The sequence below is a fragment of the Protopterus annectens genome, chromosome 1.part2 (assembly GCF_019279795.1).
Source record: "Protopterus annectens isolate FY-2018-M chromosome 1.part2, PAN1.0, whole genome shotgun sequence".
Classification (NCBI taxonomy): domain Eukaryota; kingdom Metazoa; phylum Chordata; order Ceratodontiformes; family Protopteridae; genus Protopterus; species Protopterus annectens.
In genome coordinates this window covers 589466867-589492681 of record NC_056727.1, presented here as the reverse complement: position 1 = coordinate 589492681, position 25815 = coordinate 589466867, and the positions used below count along the sequence as shown (strand labels likewise).

Below are 25815 nucleotides of genomic sequence, written 5' to 3'. Positions count from 1 at the left end.
CTTTGAACCAGAGTGCACTCTTTGAATCTGCACAACAGCCACTGATTTATAAATGATATACTCAGACTTATAGTCTCATTCAGTATCATCAAATTATATGTGAGAGTTCTGGCTTAAAACCTGCACCAAATAACATGTCATTGGCAGGGGCTATGGTCTTTTGATCTGTGTTACTATCTCAAGTAAAACTGATACACCTTAGCCTTTTGACCATATACTAAATGAACACTTTTTTTTTAATATGACCCACATCACCCGTACCAAATAAACTTCACACCTAAAGAGCTGCAGAACAGGGTTATGAATACTGGATTCCCAGAAACTCTCCAACCTCTCACTTAGCACAATGCCTCACAGTGCTTGTTTACCATCTGCAGTTGTATCTTGGCTAAAACTATTGCTTTTAAATACACGCAAACAAGTGCACATGAAGATGCACATATGCACAGACACGCACACTAATTTCCAGAACAAGTTAGTGATTACTTTTCATGCCCCAAACCCCTTCTTGCTCCAACAGTAACTCAGTCATTAGCCAGACTGGTCTGGCACACCAAGGTCGCAATTACTACACACTGTTAAAAAAATGAACCAGCTGCACTGTAATACCTTATAGTAGTTTAATTAATTAAACAACAATCAGTCGCTGCATACTGTTAAAAATGAGGTAATTGTATTCTAATATCTAATAGTAGACATGGGGAGGATAAGAATGTTTGGCTTTGCCAGATCACATTTCCTTGGTGGTAGGCTGCAGGAATGCATGCCTGGGTGGGCATTGCCAAGGTTAACTCCAGATACCCATAGAAGTGCTGGCTTGAACGGAGGCAAGACAGTCTTGAATGTGTTATATCACTCTTGGATCTGTAGAACACATCTTATTTGGCACTCACTGCATGTGAACCATGGGCATCTACTTGTGAAGTAAGGTTATGGAAGTAAACAGGAAAATATTGAACCACCACCGATGGCAGATTAAGTGGTGGGCATTCGCTGTCAGCTGTCAGTCTGGTGTATTGGGAATAAATGGATACATTGACCAAGACAGAGAATCTTATGGCCAACAGGTAATGTGGGAATAATCTCAGAAAAATTTATATCTCACATCAATTTGGCTAAGTAGTATGTCTCTCTGTGTGAATGTCTCTCTTTCTTTGTGTTTCTGCCACTCTCTGTCTATTTCTTTTAAAAGGTGGATGCCAGCAGTAAAAGCTCACTATAGTACATTTACCCCTGCATACACTAGCAAGCTAACATCCACAAGGTTTTAAAACTGAATAAATAAAATGCTTTATGTAAAAGACATTAGGTAATATGATTTGAAAATTAAATATACGGATATGTAATTGTACACAGGAAAATAAAATAGCGAGTGTTAAAATTATAGCCAGCATTAGAAAAGTACTAGTTCTCAGTTATCTATCTCTGACCCTTGTGGTGACTCAAGATAACTGTAATATCTGATGTTTAAGACCAGTTAGCAAGTACAGAAACGTACAGGCAACATCCATAAATATGAGCTTACCAATACCATAAGTATTCTGTTTCTTTTCCCCTTTTCAGTCCATGCAAAAGTTCATTAAGTCCATGTCAGCACTCCCAGAGACAATCATTAACTGACACTAGGTTTCAAATGAACTGAAAATGGCTGCTGGACTGGATGCTGTAGAAAGAGTGCCACTCCACCACATTTCTGGAAGGGTACTTTGAAATTGATCAGCACTGACTGATACGAAGTTCATAGTCATTTTAGCAAAACTCCTTCCCTTCATCCTTGCATTAGTTTCAATAAGTTCCTGCCTTCTTCATTTTAAATCAAAGTTAAAATTGTATGCAATAGTTCTTTTGGACAGTTCCTAGCTGTATGAAGTAATGCATTAAGTGATACAATGTAGTTGCTATGTCTTGCCAATGTGTGTTTGCATGTGTGTCCAACTGTAAACAGCTCCCCTTTACAGCATTTCTGCCTTTTGCACAAAAAGTACAATCGTTGTACAGTTTCCTTGTATTTTACATTTACAGTTTGTTGCATCTTTACTGTACACATCTACGTTTTTTATACTTTTTGCATTTTACAGTTGCTGTATGTTTACTAAAAGCTTCTAATTTTCATACAGTTTCCATGTTTTATTCCTGATACATTTCCATTGTTTAAACAGTTGTATATTTTTATACAGCCTTTGCTAGACCCCAAACAATTTTTGAGACATCTCCAAAAAAATGTAACTTGAGCAGAAAGTGAATACATTTATCTAGACCATGTATTGCTGGCACCCCTACATGCTGCCATGTCTGGATTGCCTCCATTTTGGCAGACTCTGGATGGATTTTGCTACCATCCACCTAGTGCCCAAGATAAGACAATTCTGCCATTCCTAACTAGTATGTGTTAACCTTAATGGTTAATCTTGACCTTTTGTGCCTGCTTAGCACCTCCATAGTATGTTGAACATGTTCTTGCCAAGACTGATAACAGACTGCAGTACCTAGATAAGTAAGAGCATTGTCTCCATCTTCTTCAAGAATGTGATCCACCACTCTTGGGAAAGCTGCTAGTGATTCTTAATTTCAAGGTACATTTTAGTGACTTCATATAATCCAAAATGGTTAACAGAGGGCAGCTTCTCACTTGCTGAAGGTGCCAAGGGTACTTGCCAGTAACCCTTAGTCAAGACAATAGTTAGATTTTTAGCTCCACCATTGTGTAACTATTCAGTTTCCTGTAATCTGAACATGACCTGGGGCTCATCTTTCTTTGTCACAAGGACAGTCATTGAGGCCCAGAGACTATTGGGTTTGTGGTTACCCTCTGTAGATCAGTATGTGTGTATATACCTTTAAGAAGCTATCCAAGAACTTGCACTAGAGTATAAATACTGAGCACATGCGAGCCTGACTGCCATTTTGTAGTTAGTTGCATTTTCTGAAGCAGAGGTGTGTGTGTGTGTGTGTGTGTGTGTGTGTGTGTGTGTGTGTGTGTGTGTGTGTGTGTGTGTGTGTGTGAGACAGAGAGAGAAAGTAAGTGAGATCAACCACTGGCAGCAGTAATGAAGTTTGCATACCTGTGGACCCTTCAGCTAATTAAATCTGGACAAAGCCTAAAATAAAGGGGAGTACAAAGGCTCAAAAATAGGAACAGATTTTAATTATTACTCTTATAAAATTAAAAGCTTGTTTAAATAAAATGATTTATTTTAGCATGAATTTTCTGAAGGAAATAAAAGTCTGAAACTCAAATGTATGTCATTATGTAGTAACTTCAATATCCAATGACTGGCAAGAAACCAAACATTTTAGAATTATGAACCAAAAAATAAAGTAAATACATGGATATTTTAAAGTGTTATATTTTGGATGTAAAATGCTTCCTCCAACACCATTAACATATACTACAGCAAGTTTGAAACATTGCCGGAGGAACTATTTTACATCAAAAATATATAAAAAATAATATATTAATAAAAAAACGAGTAAGCAAAACAACAATTTTACAGACAGCCCGTTCTCTAAGCGTAATAATGCTCTCCAGAGTGTGTGTTATTGTGGAAATAATGCCCTTCCATGGGTGTAGAGGTCCTATGGCTGCAGCGTTGGGCCTTATAACACCCCTGGGCGGGTGTTATTTCCACAATAACACATACCCTGTTTGATGTTATTGCTTGCTAGAGAAAGGGGAGCCTGTACATCTCTTCCCTGATTGGAGAATGAATGTTCTCCAGCAGGGTGTTAATGTTCTGGTACTGCCTGGTAAATACAAGTCTGCAACTTCATGGCAACATTTTTCTCTGTCATAAAGCTCAGACCGAAAAAAAGAAAACTTGTGCCATTTTTTTACACTTCCTTAACAGCACTTTGCTGTTTAGTGAGAGCGATTCTTTTTTAAAAAAAAAAGAAAATAAATAACACGTGCATGTGTTTGTGTGTGTGTGTGTGTGTGTGTGTGTGTGTGTGTGTGTGTGTGTGTGTGTGTGTGTGTGTGTGTGTGTGTGTGTGTGTGTGTGTGTGTGTGTGTGTGTGTGTGTGTGTGTGCTCTCTTCCTTAAATGACTTCCATAAAGACATCTACACGGCTGAGCAATTCAAGAAGTGGCTCGGCCTATAGATCAGCATGGCCATCCCTACCATGTCGTACTGATGTAAAATAGTTCCTTCATGTAATGTTGGGCATTATTGCTTGCTTGGAGTCATTCTATTTACATCTTTTTTCAAGACTTCAGCAAAACAGAGCTGTAAGTGCATGTGCTGTGAAGAGTTTTTTCTAGTGTTTTCAAGGTTAGTTTTCACATAACAACTAGGAAAGTGTTTCTTTTTGCACTTTTGTTATTTTGGTGATTTCTGTACTTTGCTGCATGTTTTATCAAATTTTATAAATGTTTGTTTTGCTAAAGTTGCTGGCTTTGTGTCTTAAACAGTCACTTGGCTGTTAGTGTATCAGATTGTACCTCCCTCTAGTTATCCAAGTGTTCTCATTGTGATTTTACATGTTTTGTCACTTTTTTACATTAAATTACAGTTTCCAAACCGTCAGAAACAAATACCATCAAATTAAGGACTTCAAATATGCAAATTTCCTACAATTGTATGATAAAGTTTCTAAACTTGAGTATAATGTTGTTATCCATAATGTTGATACTGCTAAGTGTTATGCAGAAAAGTTCTACTCACAGCTGGACGATGTATTAAATTAGCAGTCCCAACTAGATCCAAGTCAACGGGAATAAAAGCAAACCATTGTGGTGGAACTCAAGCATTAATAAACCGTGTAATAAAATGAAGAAACTCCTGAACCTACACAGCAGAACAAATGACTTCCAAATTAAGGAGAACATCAAACAGCTATTTAAGAAATTAAAAAAAGACACAAGTAAAACAATTGCATCCCATAAACTACAGCTAACGACAACTACAATTCTTTCTTTTTTCTTTATGTCAGAAAAATAAGAAATAACACCTAGCATTGCTCTGAGTTTGTTCATGATGGCACTAACTACTCCAGTTGAGTGGATTGCTACCATATTGGCAAATAAGTTTATTGCCAACTTCACCCCAAAGACCTCTGTTTCATACCCACTTATCCTTGATGGAATCAAATCACTAACCATCATGAAAGACCATGTATTGAAGTTACTCTCCAAAATAGAGAATAGTTAATTCATGCAGCCTGACATATCTAGTTGCCTTAGTGATAGCATTAAGCAAATATTGGTGGATCCACTCCTCAAAATCTTCAACCTGAGCCTAGCAACTGGCTTTCTCCCAAGATTACGACACACGGCTGCTGTGATGCCAGTCCACAAGGGTGGCCCTACCACAGACCCTGTGATTACAGACCTGTCAGCCTAACAAGTCTTATATGCAAAGCCATGGAATGTATCATAACTGACTTTATTAACTATGATATCAAAAACTCTTATCAGACTTGACCCCCACAGGTTGGAGTTCTCAAGTTTAGATCCTAATGAGTCCTGTGAACTTCTTTTAGAGAGTTAGTCTGTAGACAGTAAGCAAGCCCCCCACACACACCGTACTTTGATCTTGCTGAGGTATTTGATGCAATACCATATGGAAGTAGAGTAAACAAGTTGATAGAGCTTCATATTTCCCTGTATGTGGGTAGATGGATGGCCATTTGGTTTAGACACAGGACTCACAGTGTAAACTTTGGGGGTGCATTTTCTAAGAGCATGAAATTAACCAGTGGAATTTCACAGGAATCTATGACCTCTGCTGTTTGTCATTTACTTCTGTGATCTCCACTTATCAAATGAGGATCTTTGGTTAACAAAGTCTGACACTGATTGTAAGCTGGAAGTTGTCATGAAATCCCCCTCTGATAGATGGGAACTCCAACAGGAGCTTACACTTGTCAATAGCAGCTGCACTAAAATGAGCATAAGGACAACACTGACAAATGCAACATTGTAGCATTTATTAAACACCCACCCCAAGTACCAGCCTATAGCATAGACGACATACCACTTCAAAATGAAAAGGTTGTAAGAGATCTAGGAAACTGGGTGGACAACTTCCTTACATTTGGCCTTCATGGTGTAACAGTATTTAGGAAATACTTTTACCTAGCACAGCAAATAGCAAAAGGTATTTCTTCCAGATCAAAAGAAGTCCTCACCTCCTTGTACTCTGCACTGATTAGACCCATCACTGAGTTCAGTGCCACCTTTGGGATGTACCTTACCAAGCATATCAAGCAATTAGAAAGACTCCCTTTGTATCTAAAAAAAATAAGCTATCTGAACTACCATGAAAATGCAGGCTTTATCCCTATACCAAGTTTCAAATAGACTCCTTAGCGGTGATCTGTGCCTTGCTTGTAGGGCTATAAGGGATCTAGTAGTCCAAGAACTCTTATACCTCAATAAATTGGTCAAGCTAACACTAGCACCACAGATCTAAGTCTATTACAAGAAATAAATAAGACAAGGAGGAGGGATAGATTTGTCACACAGCTCCTCTGGAACAAACTCCCTGTCCAAGTTAAGCAGCATGACACACTTTATTCCTTTAAAAGAGAGCTGTTCAACTGGACGTACATTCATAAATGCACCCTGGTATGACTTGCCTGCCCCTCCTTCAAAAGACATGCAAGGCGCAAGGGTTTGTACTGATAAGGCAGAAATGGACTCATGGCTCATTTGCCTTATAACAGTTGTGATCCTATAGTCCCTTGATATCAGCTTTCATATCAGTGAAGTATACACAAAGAGAATGGGACCCAGAACAGAGAACCTTGTGGAACACCACTGATTCTGAATAGAAAAAGTACCCCAATCCAACTCATTAGCACCTACGTGGTGTGGAATGCCACACCTCTAGCAGCCTGCATGCATTCCAGAACAGTTTCTGAAAAATCAGCTTAAAAGCATAAGATAAACAAATGTAAGTACTTTTTAAACAATAAAAGCTATTAAAACAGTAGAAGTAGCAGTGTTATTAGTAAGAAGTATCCTTTACAGCAATAACAGCCAATGCATTCATAGTCTTTCCATAAATACTATATCAATATATACATATCCTATTATATTTTTTGCTAAATATTCATAAACAATTTATCATACCTTGTAAATTATTCAGCCTACACATATATTGTTAGAAAACATTTGTTAACCAGACATAAGCTTTGGCATGACAGCGAGAAATTCCATTCAGGATGTTTGTTTATTGGGATAATTACAGAACTTTGAAAACATATGCTTGATTGTATAATCAGCAATATAAATAACACAGAATATCTCTCACAATGTGAAACTCACAGCGCAAGTATCAGTGATAGCTTTCTTCAACAGCATCTAAAGTTTTAACTGTCATGCAGCAGTATATGTCACTTGCTTTTCTAAGCATTAAGTACATATGGAAATATTGTTTATTGTCATAATTGCTAATAAAAACTTACAGTATCTCCAGCAAATTGTGATATAAATGGACGTTGACAATGTATTTTCCTGTCTCCCACCATAGCATTTCATACCATATCCCTCAGTAGCTTGTAGGTCTCTCGGTTATGAAAATATGAACATAAATATGAAAATATGAATAATAAATGACAAAAGGTGATTAATTTATCTACTGAGGGACATCTTACATTAACAATATTAGTGCCATTTTGTTAATAATTCCTTGCCCTTTCTAATACTACCTATTATTAGCTAGTATGTTACTTAAAGAAGGCAGATCCCAAAAAGGTCTGGACGCCATAAGGAGCTATGGGTGTTAACTGGAAAAATACAAATGCGCTATAGGCTTGAATAAGCTAATAATAGTAAAAAATCCAGAAATTGCCAAAATACTCTCTGTTCAAACAGTCCAAGTAAATTCCAAAAAAGAAAGAGAGTATGCCACGGCTAAAGTGTTGTAAAAAACTTTATCTCACCATAAAACAATAAAAACAATAAAACATGGTAAGCGCTTTCACAGTCTATTATACTGGTCTGAAGAAGCAGTTGTATAATAGACTGTGAAAACACTTACTGTGTTTTATTGCTTTTATTGTTTTATGGTGAATTAAAGTTTATTTACAGCACTCCAGCCGTGGTATAATCTCTTTCGTTTTTGGAATTTATTTGAATAAGCTAAGGCTAAATATGTGGTAACAGCTTCTGTGAAACAAAAAGCAGTAAGCAAGTAATGAGTCAATTTGTTAGAAGTGTGTGTGTGTGTTGGGGGGTTAGAGTGCTAAGCTCTGAGCTTCTCACACTGATTGTGCAATAGACAGGAATAAAAAAAACAAACAAAAAAAAAACATGTTTTAGATGAAATAAGAGTATGATAAAACAATCGCTAGGATAACAGAGTCAGCTTTAGATCATTGTGGTACAACCAAGCTAGTAAACTGTGCTGAATTTTTAGAAAGAAGAGAGGTTCAAGATTTGGTAAATGCTGTGTTAATTTCCCTTGAGAAGTGCCTCCTAGGTATAACGTTAGGAACAACTTGAGAGTGGATGTAATATGCATAATAGTGAAAGAAACAGTATTACCTTACAAATATAGAAATTTTGATAGTTCTAGGAACACTGCTGAATCCTGTGGCTGTTGCCCTGATTTGACTCATTTTGTAAAATAAAGAAAATGTTTCCCCATTTTAAAGCAGTTTGGAAAATATGGGAAGGGGAGACTCCACAGAAGTTGTGCAGCAGGCTGATACATAAGGAGGTAGAATGGCAGCTTGATGTACATATTTAGTGCCAGATAGGGAGTGAGGTGAGCAAGGCAATGGTACACACATAGAAATTCAAAATTCAAGCCAGTAGAATGATTTTGACCAAAAACTACAAAAGGAGACAGAATTTGGTAGTGGTTGGACAATAAAAAGGATTATGTCTGCTCTCAGTAGTATGGTGCAGTGAAAGAACAACAGAACCATTAAATTGCAAAGAATATCTGTGTAAGAACTGAAGATGAACTGGCATTAAACTCTGAAGTAAAAATCTATGCAAAACAAAAACACGCACATAAACTTACAAGAAATATTAGCACTGGGACAAAGAGGTAAAGAAAGGAATTTGTTGAATAGACTCAGAACAAAGTGAGTAACAGAAAGTGAGATAATGTAGTTATATATGTATTTCTACTAGTGTAAAGCAGAAAGTCTAATTTAAGTTACACTGAGCAGCTGGAATCTATAAACTAAGAAAAAAGTAGAACCCTGCAGATAACCTTTGGTTGCTACTAAAGCCTCTACTCATTCACTGTGTCTACTCTCTCCTATCAACCCTCAAACTTACTTCAACCCATGCTTGGGGTAGATGGGGAGATGGAGGCATCCTGATTTAGTGTCATATTGCTGCCAAGGGACGTTTCTACTTATACACTAGCTTCCTTTTCCCCACATGCGCAACTGTTGGCAGGTAAGCAATCAGGATATTCTGGCATGTCATTCTGCCTTCATGGTGACTCAGCCAATGCCCACCACTCTGTCACACTAATGACATTGTACCCTCATTGTGTCTGTAGCTTCCACAAGGGATTTAACACGGAGATCATCTAGATTAGTCATGCATCCTGTTCCCTGCTAGCACCTCAGACACCCTAACTGCTAAATGAACCTGGCTGTCCTGGGCCATAGTCAGGGCTTTAGCACTCTGTGACACTGTGCTGACAAAAAGTAACACCGAGTTATTGGATATACAGATAAGCCACCCAAACTGTAAAAGGCAAATGTGGAAATATGATACTTTATGTAGGGCAAGACGAAATATAACAAACATTATAGAAGACAGTAGACAAGGTGCTCCATTACATTGTATCCCTATTTTCAGTTAAAGATGACGTCTAATGTAGAGTAAATAAAGAAAGGGAATAAACTGTGTATGTCGCTAGCTCCCAAACCTTATATACACTGGTAATGAGGCTAGCACATAATCACATGCTAGGAAGTCACCTATGGATAGGTAATACTAAGTCATGAGTAGTACCTAGATTTTACTGGCCAGATATAATGAATGCAGTAGAGACCCTCTGTGCTTCTCGTCTAGAATGCCAGAAAATGGACATAGTTGTCCTGTGTTCTCAGTGCCTATCATAGCTGTACCCTTTGAATGCATTGCTGTACATATTGTGGTGCCATTATTATAATGTAGCAATGGGCATTTGCATGTACTAGTCATAATGGACTATACTACCATATTTCCTGAAGTAGGTCCATTAATAGTGAACTGGCACTGATTTTCTCCCCATTGTATCCCTAAGGAGATACTTACTGGCCATAGCACTCTCCTTATGTCAAGGAAACTGACCACGTTTGTTAGCACGTTAGAGTGCGACAGCTAAAAATATCAGTCCACAGACTGATGGATTACTATAGAGGTTTAGTACAATACTAAAATACATGCTTTGGAAAGTTGTCAAGTAAGATGGTAAAATCTGGGACCAGCTTTTACCCTACTTACTGCCTCGAATTACATAGATGCTGCATGCTTCAACATTGTTTAACCCATTTGAGCTTTTGTACAGCAGTCATCTGAGAGGGCTGCTTGACATTGCCATGGAAACTTGGGAAGAGGAAGAATATCATTTGAAAGTGTGATAGAACACTGTGTTAGTCTGCAGGATATATTAAAGATGGTAATGTCCATAAGTAAAGGAGAATATGCAGAAAAATCATGAAATCAGCAATGAGTTTATAATAAGAATGCCCGACTTAGAGAATTTAAACAGGAAATCAGGAACTAGTGCTAATTCCCTCCACAGTAAACAGATTTGTGGTAAAATGACATGAGGCATTTGAGGTAATGGAATGAACAGTTAGCCAGGAAAGAGTATGATAGAGTAAATGAAACCATGGAAGTAAGAGAATTGCACAGACAACTTATAACTGAAGTTTGTACAAGTGAGATGAGGGTCTCCTTACCTGAAGTGCTGAGAGTGGCAGGAAGAGGGGGAGTTTTTATTAAGAAATAAAGGAATATTCTCAGAGATGTCTGGAGGAATGAAACTAATAGAACATAACATTATGACGACCTAAGACCTTACAGAGTATCAGAGTCACAGAAACAGTCGAAATTAAAAATTATTCAAAATAGGCTTGATAAGAGAGCCACAGCATGAGTGAAAGAGCCCAATAATGCTAGCACCCAAACCTGATGGAAGTATTAGATTTTGTAAGGATATAAAAACTAAATAACCTTTCCAAGTTTGATAGCGATCCCACTCATAGACTTGATGAGTTGGTGGAGCACTTAGAAAAGGGAAGATACTTGACAAAACTAAGCTTAAATTAATACTGACAGATATTCCCCCCCAAGTTAGGAAAAGAAAAGCTTTTGTAATATCTAATAGCTTATTTCTGTACACAGTGTTACATCTGGCCTACATAGAACCTCAACCATCATTCACAGGCTGAAGGATAAAATATTGAAGTTTATCTCATGATTTGCCGCTGGATACTGAGATGATGTGGTCATTCATTCATAGGACTGGAAATCTGACTTATTTAAAATGGAGTCTATCTTGGAATCCATATGACAGGCAGCCTAGAAAGTAGATGTTAAGAAAAGTCACATGGGTATGATGGAAGGCAAACATTTTGGGAACATTATAGGATGAGGGCTGGTAAGACCACAACTATAAATTATAGAAGCCATAAAAAGACACTGGCCTGTACCTCTACTAAAAGAGAGAGAGAGATATAAAATATTTTTCTTAGATTAGCTGGGTACTACAGAAAGTTGTTTTTAGTTTTGTCATTATTCCTTGTCCTTTGACAGATCTCACAAGATATGTCAGAAGTAGGTTTGCGGACAGTGCTATCCCAAGACAGTCAATGTGAGGCTCACCCTGTGTTCAATATCAGTAGAAGGCTGACCACTGTAGAATGGAAATTATTTTCTATTAGAAGGCAGTGCTTACCAATAATAAAGGACTTTTATGCCTTGTCATACAATTTGATAGGCAGGAGTTTCAATTTGGTAACAGATCATGTCCCCTTTCAATGATTAATTAGGCAAACTGATGACACTGTGAAGGTGTGCTGGTGTGCATTATTGCTCCACCCTTTTCAGTATACAGTAATCCACAGTCCCCAGCTTAGCCAGAAGAAATGCTAATGGGTTACCCAAGGTCTGCAGTCCATTGCTATGAGTCCAAAACTGGTTTTGTAATAAAGGGGGTAGCAGTAACATGTTGATTGGATAATGTTTAAGGACCCTTTGGTGCACTGTAGTATGGAGTGTGGAAATATTCTCACAGCTGTTAACTAGTTAACAAGGTTTTAATTAACAATTAAGGGTATGTATAAGAAGGCTGCTTAAAAACAGCAAACCATGAAGTTAGTTGCTTACCTTGAGAATCATTGAAGTGGAAGACCTTGAAAGTGTGACTCAGTGGGGCCATCCTATTAAGTGTACCTTGTATGGAAACACTTGCTTACAGAGCTAAAAACAGGGCCAGGAAGAGGCTTACATCCGTGGACTTTTACACGCGGGTTGTAAACTGGAGGAGTTGCGTGGCCTGTGAAAACAACCTAAGGTACTGTTTATTTTTGTTTGAGTTTATTTCAGACTCCAAAAACAAGTTGGCTATTACTTTGGTTTTCATTTTTACTGGAGAAATAAACCGCTTCTTTTATTTATGACTGACCTATAGCATCAGTGTTTCTCACACTGACTTCATTGGATTATTTTAACTACCTTTGTTTCTGCAGAATAGGGCATTTGGTGGTTTGTCTCATTTTAAATGAACAGAGTGACTCATGGATAGCTTTGTTGCCTAGTTCTGAATCGATTTTAATGTATTTTGTTATGGTGTTAGTATTTTTAAGTATTTTACTAGTTCAGTGAGGTTTATATCAGGGTTTGTTAATTTTATAGCTTAGTTATGCATTTTTAGTTAAATTAACATTTGGTTTATTTTGGAAGAAATTAATGCCATTTTTGATTGGATAATTGCAATCAGTGTATTTTAAGTTTCTTGTTTTGTTTTAGAAATAGAAATACCCCGTTGGTATGGTTTAGATTTAGGAGGACAGCCGCGGGAATTCATGAGGCTTGTACTAAAAAGCTCTGCTTCTACCATGTGGTATTTTGCGATTCAGAGATATGTTAGCCATGATGAGGAAAGACCTCATTATTGGCTGATTTGCATGTCTCTGAATAGCATGTTTTAGGTTTGTGTATGTATGCAATTACACTTAGTTTATGCATTTTTGGACTTCTACTTTATTATACATGCTTTCTATTAATGAGTAGTATAGATATGGTGGGTTTATGAGAATTTTAGAATATTTGATACACCAAGAGTGTGGATAAACAACACAAAATATCTACATGGTGTATCAGAAATGAATTTTTTATCATAGTAAAACACACACATATACACATGCATGCACACACAGACACACGAACGCACACACAGACATACACAGACACACACATACAGGCACACACACACACACACACACACACACACACACACACACACACACACACACACACATGCACACACATACAGGCACACACACACATGCACTCAAAGCTATAAATGCAAACACATTCATATATTTGTGTTTTTATGGTTGCCTTTTAAAACTTAGGTGACTGAATATTCCGTATTTACAATGAAAAGGAATAAGTTCTAGGGTTCATGAAGTAAAGATATAAAATGAAATGCTGTTGGAGCATGTTTGTAATCTGTACATGATGGTAGAATTATGTGCATCTATTTAAAGGCTTTACTTGTCATAAATTATTGGTCTAATGAAGTCACATCATCATATTACGTCATGTGGGATGTCACAGTGCCTGCTAGTATGACAGCTGATATGATGTAATGCACAGAATATTACAAAGTTCCCTTCTGTGGCTATCTGTTTGGTTTTGAGGCAGAAAGTAGTTTCATCTGTTATTTATGTACAGTAGCTTCTAGTAGGATCAGATGTCTAATACTGTATTTATTCGGAGCTAGCTACCATCAGGCAAGAAAAAGTAACATACTGCAAGCACTGCCTATAAACACCATGTATTTTATCATTGTATACACATTTCTTATCTAGATGGCTTTCATGCTGTACATTTTGATAATTATGTATATGCATTAATCATGTTTGTGCTAATCGATACTATCTTTTTCCCTTTGTACGTTAGTCTTTTGCTTGTGTTTATTTTGATCTCCTGATGTGAATGTTCAACTCATTCGTTGTACAGTATGACAGGATACTGCATTTCCTAAGTCATTTTGGAGCATTACTGACTGCGGTGGTGGTGCTGCAGTAGCATTGTCGCCTCACAGTAAGACGTTGTCCTGTTCGATTCTCAGCTAGAGCGTCTTCTGTGTGGAGACATACGTGAATGGGCGTACCTTCGTTGAAGGTTGTGCGTCAGGGCCAGCAACTCGGCATGTAAAAATCTACTGCCAATCATTAGTGGACCGGAGTTCCGCTGTGGCGACCCCTAACTGGGAAAAGCCGAAAGACACAACAACTGAGTTACTCATAGGTTCATAGGTAGGTTCATAGGTAGGTACTAGGCTATCGGCCCTAGGGCCCATACAAGCCTATCCAAAAAATGTACCCTGGCTTTTGCCACCCAAGAAAATTATTTTCCTGTGCCCATGTCGAGCAGAGCCACAGAAGTGATCCCCAGGGTGAATTTCCCATTTCCCATCCAATCATCAAGATTTTTCTTGAAGAGTGCTAATGAGGAGCTCTGTTTGACATAGATAGGTAGTCTGTTCCAGAGTATGGGAAGTCTCTGGCCCATACAAGCCTAGCCAAAAAATGTACCCTGGCTTTCGCCACCCAAGAAAATTATTTTCCTGTGCCCCTGTCGAGCAGAGCCACAGAAGTGATCCCCGGGGTGAATTTCCCATTTCCCATCCAATCATCAAGATTTTTCTTGAAGAGTGCTAATGAGGAACTCTGTTTGACATAGATAGGTAGTCTGTTCCAGAGTATGGGAAGTCTCTGGGACAGGAATCTATCCCTCCAGCATGTTCTGTTTATTATGGTGACAAGGTTTAGGTACCTAGAGCATGTAGCTTGGAGGGATTGGGATTTCTTTAAGTGGAGCATGTCCAACAGCTCTGGGTTTGACATAGCTTTGTATGTTAGGCAGAGATCGCCCCTGAGTAGGCGATATGCGATGGAGTAAAGCTGTAGTTTTTTGAGACGGTCTGCAAAAGGCATCTATTTGAGGCCAGTAATCCTCTTTGTGAGGTATTTCTGTGGTCTTTCCAGTTGTTGTAGATGTCTTGTGAGGTACATACCAAAAGGGGCGTTGTACTCTTCTAATGAGTGATGACTAGAGGGGAACAATGACCTCTTTTTTTCTGGATGAGAATCCTTTTGTGATGAGATGAGCCACGTAGAAGGATTTCCTGACCACTGTGGCGATGTGATTATCAAAGGAGAGACTACTGTCCACCTGTGTCCCAAGGTCTCATCACATTTTTGGCATTAAGTAGACTACCAGCTATGTGGTAGTTCATGGGTACAGAGTTTTTACCAAAGGGGATGACAATACACTTTTTGGCATTGAGCTTCAGGCCATGGCTTTGACATCAGGTATCTGTCTCAGTGAGGCCCTTTTGTAGTTTGTCCACATCATTAGGAGTTTCAATTATGGCTCCTAGTTTGCAGTCATCTGCAAACTTTGTTAGCCAAAGACCTTCCATGTTGGCCTGCACTTCAGAGAAGTAGATACCAAACAGGAGAGGACCCAGGACTGAACCCTGTGGTACTCCACTTGTCACTGGTCTTTCACAGTGTGGGTTCCGTCCGTGAGCCAATTGGCAACCCATCTTGTGACATGTGTCCCTTCATCCAGAATAAACACAGTTTTACAGAGCAGATTATGAGTAACCTGCAGAGTTAATGAGCTCTTCCATCTGTGAGAATCGTAACTGTGAGATGGCAAACATCAGTGTGGTGTCTTCCACACTATTTGCTGTACAATATGACTTTTTTGTAAAGATCTTAGCAAAGAAAAACAGTACTGTATCTGTGATGTATTGTGGATGCCTTGGGATCAGTAGTTTTGACTGCATGATAGATGCATATATAGCAGTTTTGAGGGTTGTAAATTAATATCATAAATGTTTTAAAAAATGTAGTTGACCATGCAATATGTGTTTATCTTGGGTACTATATTATGGGAGAATCCTTATCTACTGCAGTGTAACAGAATGGTATTACAGAAACTTCTCATTCAAAAAACAATGCTAATGAGAATGGCTGTGATCCATACCACTGGCTAATAGCTTTGCTGAATGCATTGCAGCATTTCATTATTGCTTGAGCTTTGATGGGTCCACACCTACCTCGTCCTAGTGAGAATGTAAATACATATGGTGATTGTGGATTTTGAGTTTGGAACAACCTTGAAAATGTTTTTTGAATGCTGTACAGACTCCATCTGCTCTGAAAAATGACATTGCTACTAAATTCATTTGTAGAACAGAATAAGAATTTCAAACCCCTGGATGTTATGTGGTCCTATCTCTCCTACATTCCTTACTCATGGGTTCGGAGTCAAGAATTGGCTCAGACTCGGCCATACTTCTTTAGCACGAAGTCTCTAATTGGTTGGGCTAACCTAGTATCCCAGGATGCACCTCGCCCTAGCCCCAGATCTCGTTTGCCGCTCGTAGCGTTAGGACGTGGTCTCACTTGGCTGTGGCTAAGTACCCTTTTAAAATACTTTAGTATTTTAGCAGTCTTCCTTTTGACAAAAGCTATTTTGATAGCTATCTTTGTACCTGAATAGTTGTTGCGTGAGGTTTTGAGAGTTTAGTGTTTTGTGGTATCCCTACTGTTTTCGTGGGCTAGGCCCGTTTAAGTTAGAGGACCTAGTCCTCTCCAGTGTGTTCCCTTGTTGTGTGTTAGTGGTTACCTCCCTTTTAGGAAGTGTTTAAGTTAGAGTTTCCTTGTCCATTTAAGTGCTTGTTGGTCTTCCCGCCCTCCTTTTGTGTTTGACTCTGTCGGTTGTGTGTGGCGCGGTTGCTTGCCCTGTCGAAAGAACTAAAGGAACATAAACCTTCTGGGTTTAAGAAGTGTACAAAATGTGGCTATAAAATGTCCATTACAGATGGGCACTCTATCTGTGTTTATTGTCTTGGTGCTATTCACTTGCAAGAGTCCTGCAGTTTCTGTAGCCCTAGGGTACTGCAGGAACGTAAAAATAAACTGATTTTGAAGGGTCTGATCAAGCCCTCCTTTGAGGAGGCCTTGGAGTCGTCTTTGCCTTGTAGTACCAAGTCTAAGCCTCCTAAGGCCAAGAAAGGATCTCCGGCTCCGTCTGCTTCTTTGGAGCCATCAGAGAAGGTTTGTAAATTGGATACTTCCTCCTCGGCTCCACTGTCCTCGGGGCCGAAGGAGAAGGTATCGGAAATGGATACTACATTCTCGGCTCCACTGTCCTCGGGGCCAAAGGAGTTGGACTCGGAAATGGATACTACCTCCTCGGCTCCATCGTCCTCGGGGCCGCAGGAGGTATCTGTTGTACTGGAGTCGACCTCGGCTCCGATACCTTTGGAACCTCTTCGGAGCAGGTCACCCAGTGTCAGGCATGAGTCTCCAGTCGGGAGATTTAGATCTCCTTCTATTTCTTCCAAATCCTTTAGGCTGTCTGATTTGGATGTGGATAGGGTGGTCCAGAGGCTCCTACAGTTGCCGGTGTTAGCAAAACTGTTTTTGGCTCCGACCCAGTCAGCTCCGGAGCCGGTTCCCATTCTTGTACCGATGATTCTTCCTCCGAACACCCATTTGTTGTCAGAGCCGGAGTGCACCGCTCCGAGTGATGTTCTGGTGTCGGCTCCGATACCCCAGGTGAGTCTATCGGAGCCGGCTTCGGCTCCAACCAGGTCGGCTCCGTCCTCTGGTTTCGGCACTCGGGTTTCCTCAGTCGGAACCGAGGGGGATACCTCGGGACTCCTATCGGTTCCGAGCCTCCCTCTCGGTGCTTCAGCTCGGGGAATCTCGACTCCGGTCGTGGTCTCGGAGACTGGTTGGTCCTCGAACTCGGGGCGAACGGCCTTCGAGGCCATGAGGAGCACCCTGGCCAGGTCATCAGGTACATCACCTGGATTAGTCATTCTGTCCCCTTACACTCCGGCTAGAGCCTCTGACGCCCCCCTCTGCATGGACGGCGGAGCCTGAAGGTCTGGGGATACCCCCTTGAGCGGTCCCCTACTTTCTGAGGGCCCCTCAGAGTCAGTGCCTGAGGAGCCTCCCAGTAAGAAGTTGTGCAAGAGGAAGCACATCAACTCCCAGGACGAGTCACTCACTTCCGATACCGACCTCAAGGAATCAGAGGGGTCCCCCAAGTCGTCTTCCGATGATGTCTCTTTCTCTGACATCCTGGAGCTTTTGAGATAGAGAGGCGACTGGCCCTCCAAGACCCCCTCTGAGGAGGAGTCGGTATTCCTCAAGGCCTTCGGAGCTCAACCCTCTGCCTCCTGGGTGTCTACACCCTTCGACGAACTCCTGGACTTGATTTGTCGAAGGGTGTGGGAGAACCCTGATTCCGTGGAACTGGTGCCCAGACGTCCAAACAAGTTCCTGTCTGCTCCCCCGGGCAAAGAGTTCCTTACCAAAGGGGTTTCGGTAGATGCCTTGGTGGTGGCGGCAGCCACTCAGCAGGAAGTTGCATAGGCTTCTTCTTCAGTCCACCCTCCTAACAAGGAGTCCAGGAGTATGGACTGGTATGGGACGCGTACCCTGTCTTCGGCGACCTTTACCTTACGGTCGTTGAATTATCTCTGTCATTTCACTCAGCTCCAAAGAGATCTCCTGAAGGAGCTAGGAGATACTCTACTGGGTAACATGCCTGAGGCGGTAGCGCAGACTGTTAACACCCAGTTGTCTACCCTAGGGTCCATTGTCAACTCGTCTATGAGGTTCATATCTTATGCAGCTGAAGGGGCGAGTAGGACAGCTAGCTCAGGCGTAGCTCTCAGAAGGCAAGCCTGGATGCGCCTGTGTCATTTCATGGAGGCCTTTAAGTCTTCCTTCACTGATGCCCCCTTTAATGGGTCCTCTTTCTTCGGACCCAAAGTGAAAGACACCCTCACCAGATGCGAACAGGAGGGAAAGACCCTATCTGTCATAGGGGCCCGTTTTTCTCTCCCCTCTAGGCCTTATCCCAAGGCTCAGAGAGGAGGGAAGATGTGGTTCAAAAAGTCTCAGAGGTCCTTTCCCGCAGCTCAAGGTGAGTCCCCCTCCAGAGGCAGAGGGCGGGGGAATTATTCCGGAAGACGCCGTCCTAGAGGCAGAGGAGGCCCCCGCAACTCGGGAGACCACGATTCCTTTCACGGTTCTTCCTTCCAGCGTTCCTGAGGTGTTGCCTGACTGTGCTATTCTGGAGCCAGTCGGGGGCCGAATTTTGTTGCATCCGGAAGCCTGGGAAAGCATCACCCAGGATCGCTGGGTGCTCCGAATAGTTACCGGAGGTTACACTATTCCCTTTGCCTCGACACCCCCTCCAGTCAGAAGGATCCCGGACATCCCACCCAGTCAACGGGATCAAGCAGCACTAGAAGTTTCAAAGCTGCTAGAAAAAGGAGTCATCCAGCCAGTCCCCTCAGACCATAATGGATCTGGAACTTACTCACGACTCTTTTTGGTGCCGAAATGGACAGGGGACCTGAGACCCATTCTGGATCTCAGTCAATTGAATCGCTACGTTCTGAAGTCCAAGTTCCGAATGGTCACACTTCAGTCCATTTTTCCACTACTGGAGAAAGGAGTATGGATGTGCTCCATTGATCTCAAGGATGCCTACTCTCACATCAAAATGGAGAAGGCATCCAGGAGTCATTTATGCTTCCGGCTGGGAGCCAGCCACTTCCAGTTTCGTGCCCTGCCCTTTGGTCTCACCACAGCCCCCAGGGTGTTTACCAAGTGTTTGGCAGTGGTGACAGCTCATCTGAGACGTCTAGGATTCCAGGTGTTTCCGTATCTGGACGACTGGCTTATCGCCACCCCCACCAGGCATCTGCTCGTTCAAGCCAGGGAGACGACCATCTCACTTTGCCAATGTCTAGGAATTACTGTGAACTGGGAAAAGTCTGCCTTGCAGCCCTCACAGCATGTTGTTCTTATAGGCGCAGAGCTAGACTCTATTCAAATGCACGCCTTTCTGCCACAGGACAGGATAAGAGTGTTGCAGTCTCAGATCCACGCACTGTTGCTCCTCAGAAAAGTTCAGGCCAGGTTAGTTCTTCAGCTCTTGGGATCCATGGCCTCCACCATCATGCTGGTACCTCTGTCCAGGTTACACATGCGGATCCTACAGTGGCTCCTGTCGGTTCAGTGGTCCTTTCAAAAGCTTCCTCTTTCCCACTTGATACTTTTCACGGAGCGATGCAAACAGGACCTCCTCTGGTGGCTATGCTCCTCCAATCTGGACAGAGGAAGGAGCTTGGTTCCTATGCCTCCAGTGGCCACGGTGACCACGGACGCCTCCCAGATGGGGTGGGGAGGGCATTATCTAGGCAGGACGGTCCATGGCACCTGGCAAGATCATGAGGTACACTTGCACATCAGTGTTCTGGAGATGAGAGCGGTGTTTCTGGCATTGCGAGCACTCCAGGACTCTCTACCTCTGGGAACGATTGCAATTTACTTGGACAACATGTCCGTAGTGTGGTACCTGAACAAGCAGAGGGGAACCGAATTTTATCCCCTCTGCAGAGAGGCCATGCGAGTGTGGCAGTAGGCAGTGTCTTCCCAACGGTTTCTAGTGGCAACGCACATTCCGGGGAAGTCCATCGTGATAGCGGACAGGCTAAGCAGAGCTATTCTGATGCCTCACGAGTGGTCCCTGAACAACCTAGTGGCGGTTCAGATCTTCAAAAGATGGGGTCAGCCTTGTCTTCGCCAGCCCCCTCAATGCCAAATGCAGCAAGTACTTCACTCTGATCCCCCCAGAGGGGGAATCACCCAGGGATGCTCTAGCTCACAATTGGCCCCCGGTCTGGTCTACGCTTTCCCTCTGTTTCCTCTGTTACCAAGAGTGATACAGAAAGCCATATCCTTGGGAAGCAGGATGATCCTTGTTGCTCCACACTGGCCTCGACAAGTATGGTTTCCCTTTCTTCAACGGTATGCACTGGACGGTCCGTGGACTCTGGACCCAGTGCCGGACCTCCTGATTCACATGTCAGGACAACTTCATCCATCCCTGCGAACTCTCAGGTTGACAGCCTGGCTGCTCCACTTCCGTCGCTAGTCAGGCGACATTCCTTTTCACCTGAAGTGGTGCACATCTTGTCTTCTTCTCATAAGTCTTCCACCAGGAAGATTTATTCCAGCAAATGGAGGAGATTCTCCATTTGGGCTCAGGCCCAATGTTTGGACCCCTTCACAGCCCCTATTCCATCGGTCTTAGATTTTTTAGCCATGTTGTTCCGTCAGGGCTCCGCGCCCACTATCATTAAAGTACAGTTGGCTGCAATTTCCAGTTTTCACACATCTTATAAGCCCTCTCTTATGGGCCACAAACTCTGTAAAGCCTTTCTAAAAGGTGCTTGGTTACTTCGTCCCCCAGTTTCTGAACCTGTACTGCCATGGGACTTGAACCTTGTGCTACAAGCTATTACGTCACCACCCTTTGAACCGGCTGCCACTTGCGACTTAAAATTCTTATCTTGGAAGACGGCCTTTCTGATAGCCATTACATTGGCCAGGAGGGAATCAGAACTACAAGCCTTGTCCATTAAACCCCAGTATTTGATCTTTCATAAGGGCAGAGTTTCCCTGTGGCTTAACCCGTCCTTCCTTCCGAAGGTGTCATCCACTGTCAATCTCCACCAATCTATTGAGCTACCAGTGTTTTTTCCGAACTTTTCCAACAAAGCAGAGTTCAGGTTTCATCAGTTGGATGTGCACAGACAACTGAGATTTTATTTATGTAGGACTAAGCATGTTAGGAAATCTGATCAACTGTTTGTATCCTTTTCGGAGAACAGAGCAGGTTGTCCTATTTCCAAGTGCACAATTTCTAAATGGATTAAAGATTGTATTTCATTCATCTACTCATCAGCAAACAGAACTTTACCCTTCCCCGTCAAGGCTCATTCTACCAGGGCTATGTCTACATCAGTAGCTTTCCATGCTAGGCTTTCCTTGGATGATATTTGTGCTGCGGCCACTTGGGCTTCTCCCAACACCTTTATTACTCATTACAAGCTGGACGTGGCTTCTAGGGGCCGGGCTTCCTTTGGTTCCACGGTTCTCAGGAGTATTTTCTTATGAGCCTCCCAGGATAGAGGCACTGGGGACGCTGTCCCATGAGTAAGGAATGTAGGAGAGATAGGACCACATAACATCAGTTAGTTATGTACTCATCATAACGATCGATGTATGTGGTCCATCTCACCTACATTAATATGTACCCTCCCACCTGCCCCCTTTCTAGAGGATTTGGAAGAATATTGGCTCTGTAGACCCTTCAAGGTCAGTGATTTGGTTCCCTTATCTGGCTGGAATTTCTTCCGGTGTTTATTGAGTATGGGTTATGAATGTTATGATTGCAAACAAGATCTGGGGCTAGGGCGAGGTGCATCCTGGGATACCGGGTTAGCCCAGCCAATTAGAGACTTTGTGCTAGAGAAGTTTGGCCGAGTCAGAGCCGATTCTCATCTCCGAACCCGTGAGTAAGGAATGTAGGCGAGATGGACCACATACATCGATCGTTATGGTGAGTACATAACTAACTGTTTTGTTCTATTCTGTAAGAAAAAGGTCACATTTAACATGCACATTTCCCTTCCCTGTAATTTTTCTTATCTATGATAGAAGAATACAAAACAGCTGTTTCTTATTATGCCTTTGCCAGTACACAGGTGACAAATATTTTTGGCAGAGATGATCAGATGTCAATGTTCATATATCACTTTTTGACCCTGTGGTTTTCTGTTACAGTTAAACCATACCATCTTTACTGTTCACCCTGCATCTCCTTCACTGTATTCTTTTCAGATGAATTACAATATTGTTAGTCATGAAAGCATTGAACAGCCTCTGTGGCTACTTAACTGCTGTAACAAAGTATTAAAGCACAGATGGAAGTTGCTTTTAAACTTCAACAACTACAGTTTATAAGGCTGACACTGTGACTAGGTTAGTAAATCAGTGTGTGTTTCCATGTAACCTTGATTACTTCAGTCTGTATGGATGGTTGCTTGAACAGTGTAGCTGGCTGAAGCCACAACTGCAACCTCCTAGGCATAGTAAGATTACAATTTCCTGTAATATTTCTGCTTTGTAGCAGTGCAGTGACCTCAGTCTTTCCTCTGATCTTGGCTGCTGCCACACTATACACTACTCTACTGTTCTGTGATAAAACCTCGACTTTCACTTTCCCCCAGCAGGCTTGTCAGTTGTAAATGGTTGCCTTTACATACTGTGTCACTTCTATCTATAACTCAGGCTGAGAAGTATCTGCAATAAATTTGAATGACTACTTGCTCTGTCAGTGGCAAAACATGTGTGCGAAATTGCTTAAGTTTGACATACTTTTCCCTTTTCATCTGTTTTTCTTTTTTTACCAGGTGCTTCCCTCCACTGCCTACCTGCTGCTAAGCCTCTTCCCATCAGAATTCAGGCCATTCATTCTGTAGCAGTGGGGCAACTTTCCCTCAGATTCTCTATGGCTGGAGTTGTCCAGCTGGACTTTCATCCAGGCAGCATTTGGGGGGTCTGTGCTGTTGCCAGCACCTTGACCATGAAAGTGTTTTTTGCATTAATGGCCATAGTCAGTCCTCTTGGCTGGTGACATTAACAGTTGAATCACTGTAGGTACCACCAATATCCCTCTAACAGCATACAATGTGCTCCACCTAGCACCATCTTCTAGGACTACCATCACCAGCTTAAGTGGCCGTGTCCACCCCAGCCCTTGCACCAGTCCCCAGCTATTGACTCAACCCAAGACCTCCAACAGGGATCTCATCAGGGAGTGGTGATATAAGATCAGCCTGGACTCCACCTCCTATCCCCAAAGATGGGCATTTCCATCTGTTCTCTGCAACACCATTAAGTACCAGAGCCACTAGCTGAACTCATGTGATCTGGGTCACACTCATGACTTTATCCCTCAATGCCACATTATGGTTATTTCACCTCCCATCTATTCATTTCTGCTGCAATTTTAGATTTGACAGACTTGGTGACACAGTGAGAAAAGGTGTACTACTGTTATATAAGTAGTACTGACTTCAAATCCCTGGCTGTTCCTCCCTGTCAGAAAAGTAAGGTTGTAACTGGTTGCTTACCAAATGCAAACTTGGCATCATCAGTCTCATATATTAACTATAGCCATGGCCTGCCTCCATCCTTCAGCTGTCTTATTTCTGTAAACTGATGAACTACCTCTTTTTTCCTCATATAAACATAGAACTGCAGGATTACTAGGAGAGATTTCAACTGCAGCATGCTAGCGAGACCATCAAAAGGCCCATATAGAAGCTTCAGTAAATGATTTAAATGGTACAGGACAACAAGTGATGCCTTATGCTACAGCAGGCTATTCCTTTGATAAATTTAGTCTTTACAATAAACCTAAAAAGTCAGACCATCAACAGGTTCTGACTATTCTTCATCTGGTCCATTAGATATCCTAAGACCCCACCAGTTACCCTTACATAACAAGGACATGGTAAGCAAATAAGTTCTTCTGTATGAGTTATAGCACCATAAATGGACACTACCCTCTTTATGCAAAGTCTAGTCTGGCCATTGTCTTATTTTTTGGATTGATAAAGGACTGGATTATGAAAATATAGGGATGCTGTAATCGTGGGCATCTGCCATCTAACATCATTAACCTGATATTAAATTCCAGTTCTGTCCCCAACTATGAAATCATACAAGGGAGCACAGAGTACTCTCTTCATCAAAAATGCCATTCTAATGCCTCAGGTGTTAGAGATACTTAGAACAGCTAATGAGATTCACAGAAATTTTATGTAAATGGCAGATGTCCCCACAGTGCCATCTGCATGTCAGCTAGGATACTGCATATACATAAAAAAACCCTTGTCATACATGCTATTTAAGGCATAATACTGCAAAGGTGGCATGCTGTAGGGCTATGCTACATGAATAGACTTAAGATTAAAAAACAAAACAAAACAAAAACAGCATGTTTTGAGTTTTTGTATAAAGAGGACAGCTAACAAAAGTACCCTACAGCCATCCATGTGGCCCTTCTCAGGCTTCACATTAGTTTAGTACAGTGCTATTTTCTTGATGGAAGTGGTATTGCAAGCAAGCATTTTCTCTTTTTTCTACTATGTAATGCATACAGTACCATTGCTGGCTTACAAGATGAGTTACACCTACCCAAAAACATCCCATTCATCTTAGTGGGCCACAACATTTCTTAAAAGCTCCACATTGGTGTTCAGTGCCAATGCTCTATGTAAAATGTTTTGGTGTTCTCTGTACAGAACAGCTTCTCTGTACAGAACAGCTTCTGAAATCACACAAAGGGCTCCGTTATTCCCCATCAGCCTATACAGCTTGAGGAACCTTGGAGTCCTTTATTGACTCATACATTCCACAAAAAGAATGACAGGCAAGTCTGGCTGACATCATAGCTGAGTCTTCTTTACAAGCGAATGATGCTTAGATTAGCTGGAAAAGTTAGAGCAGATATTACTTTAAGAAAACATGTATAATTATCAAAGAACAAGCCATAAGCATACTCATGTCTCAGTTTCTAAGATAAAGGCAAAGTCATTTCCTAGGTAGCCTTAGAATGTTTTGCTGAGAATACAACTAGGATGGGAAAGAATTCCTGTCTTTTCTTTCACTAAAGACTTGGGAAACAGTTTGCCATTGTAGCCACTCGTAAGATATACATGC

At 41.6% G+C, this 25815-nt stretch overlaps 1 protein-coding gene across 1 annotated transcript in view; it reads left to right on the top strand.

The window, feature by feature from the left end:
* Positions 1-25815, top strand: part of HHIPL2 (HHIP like 2) — a 772856-nt gene that overhangs the window by 182066 nt on the left and 564975 nt on the right. The gene's annotated exons all lie outside the window — the stretch shown is intronic.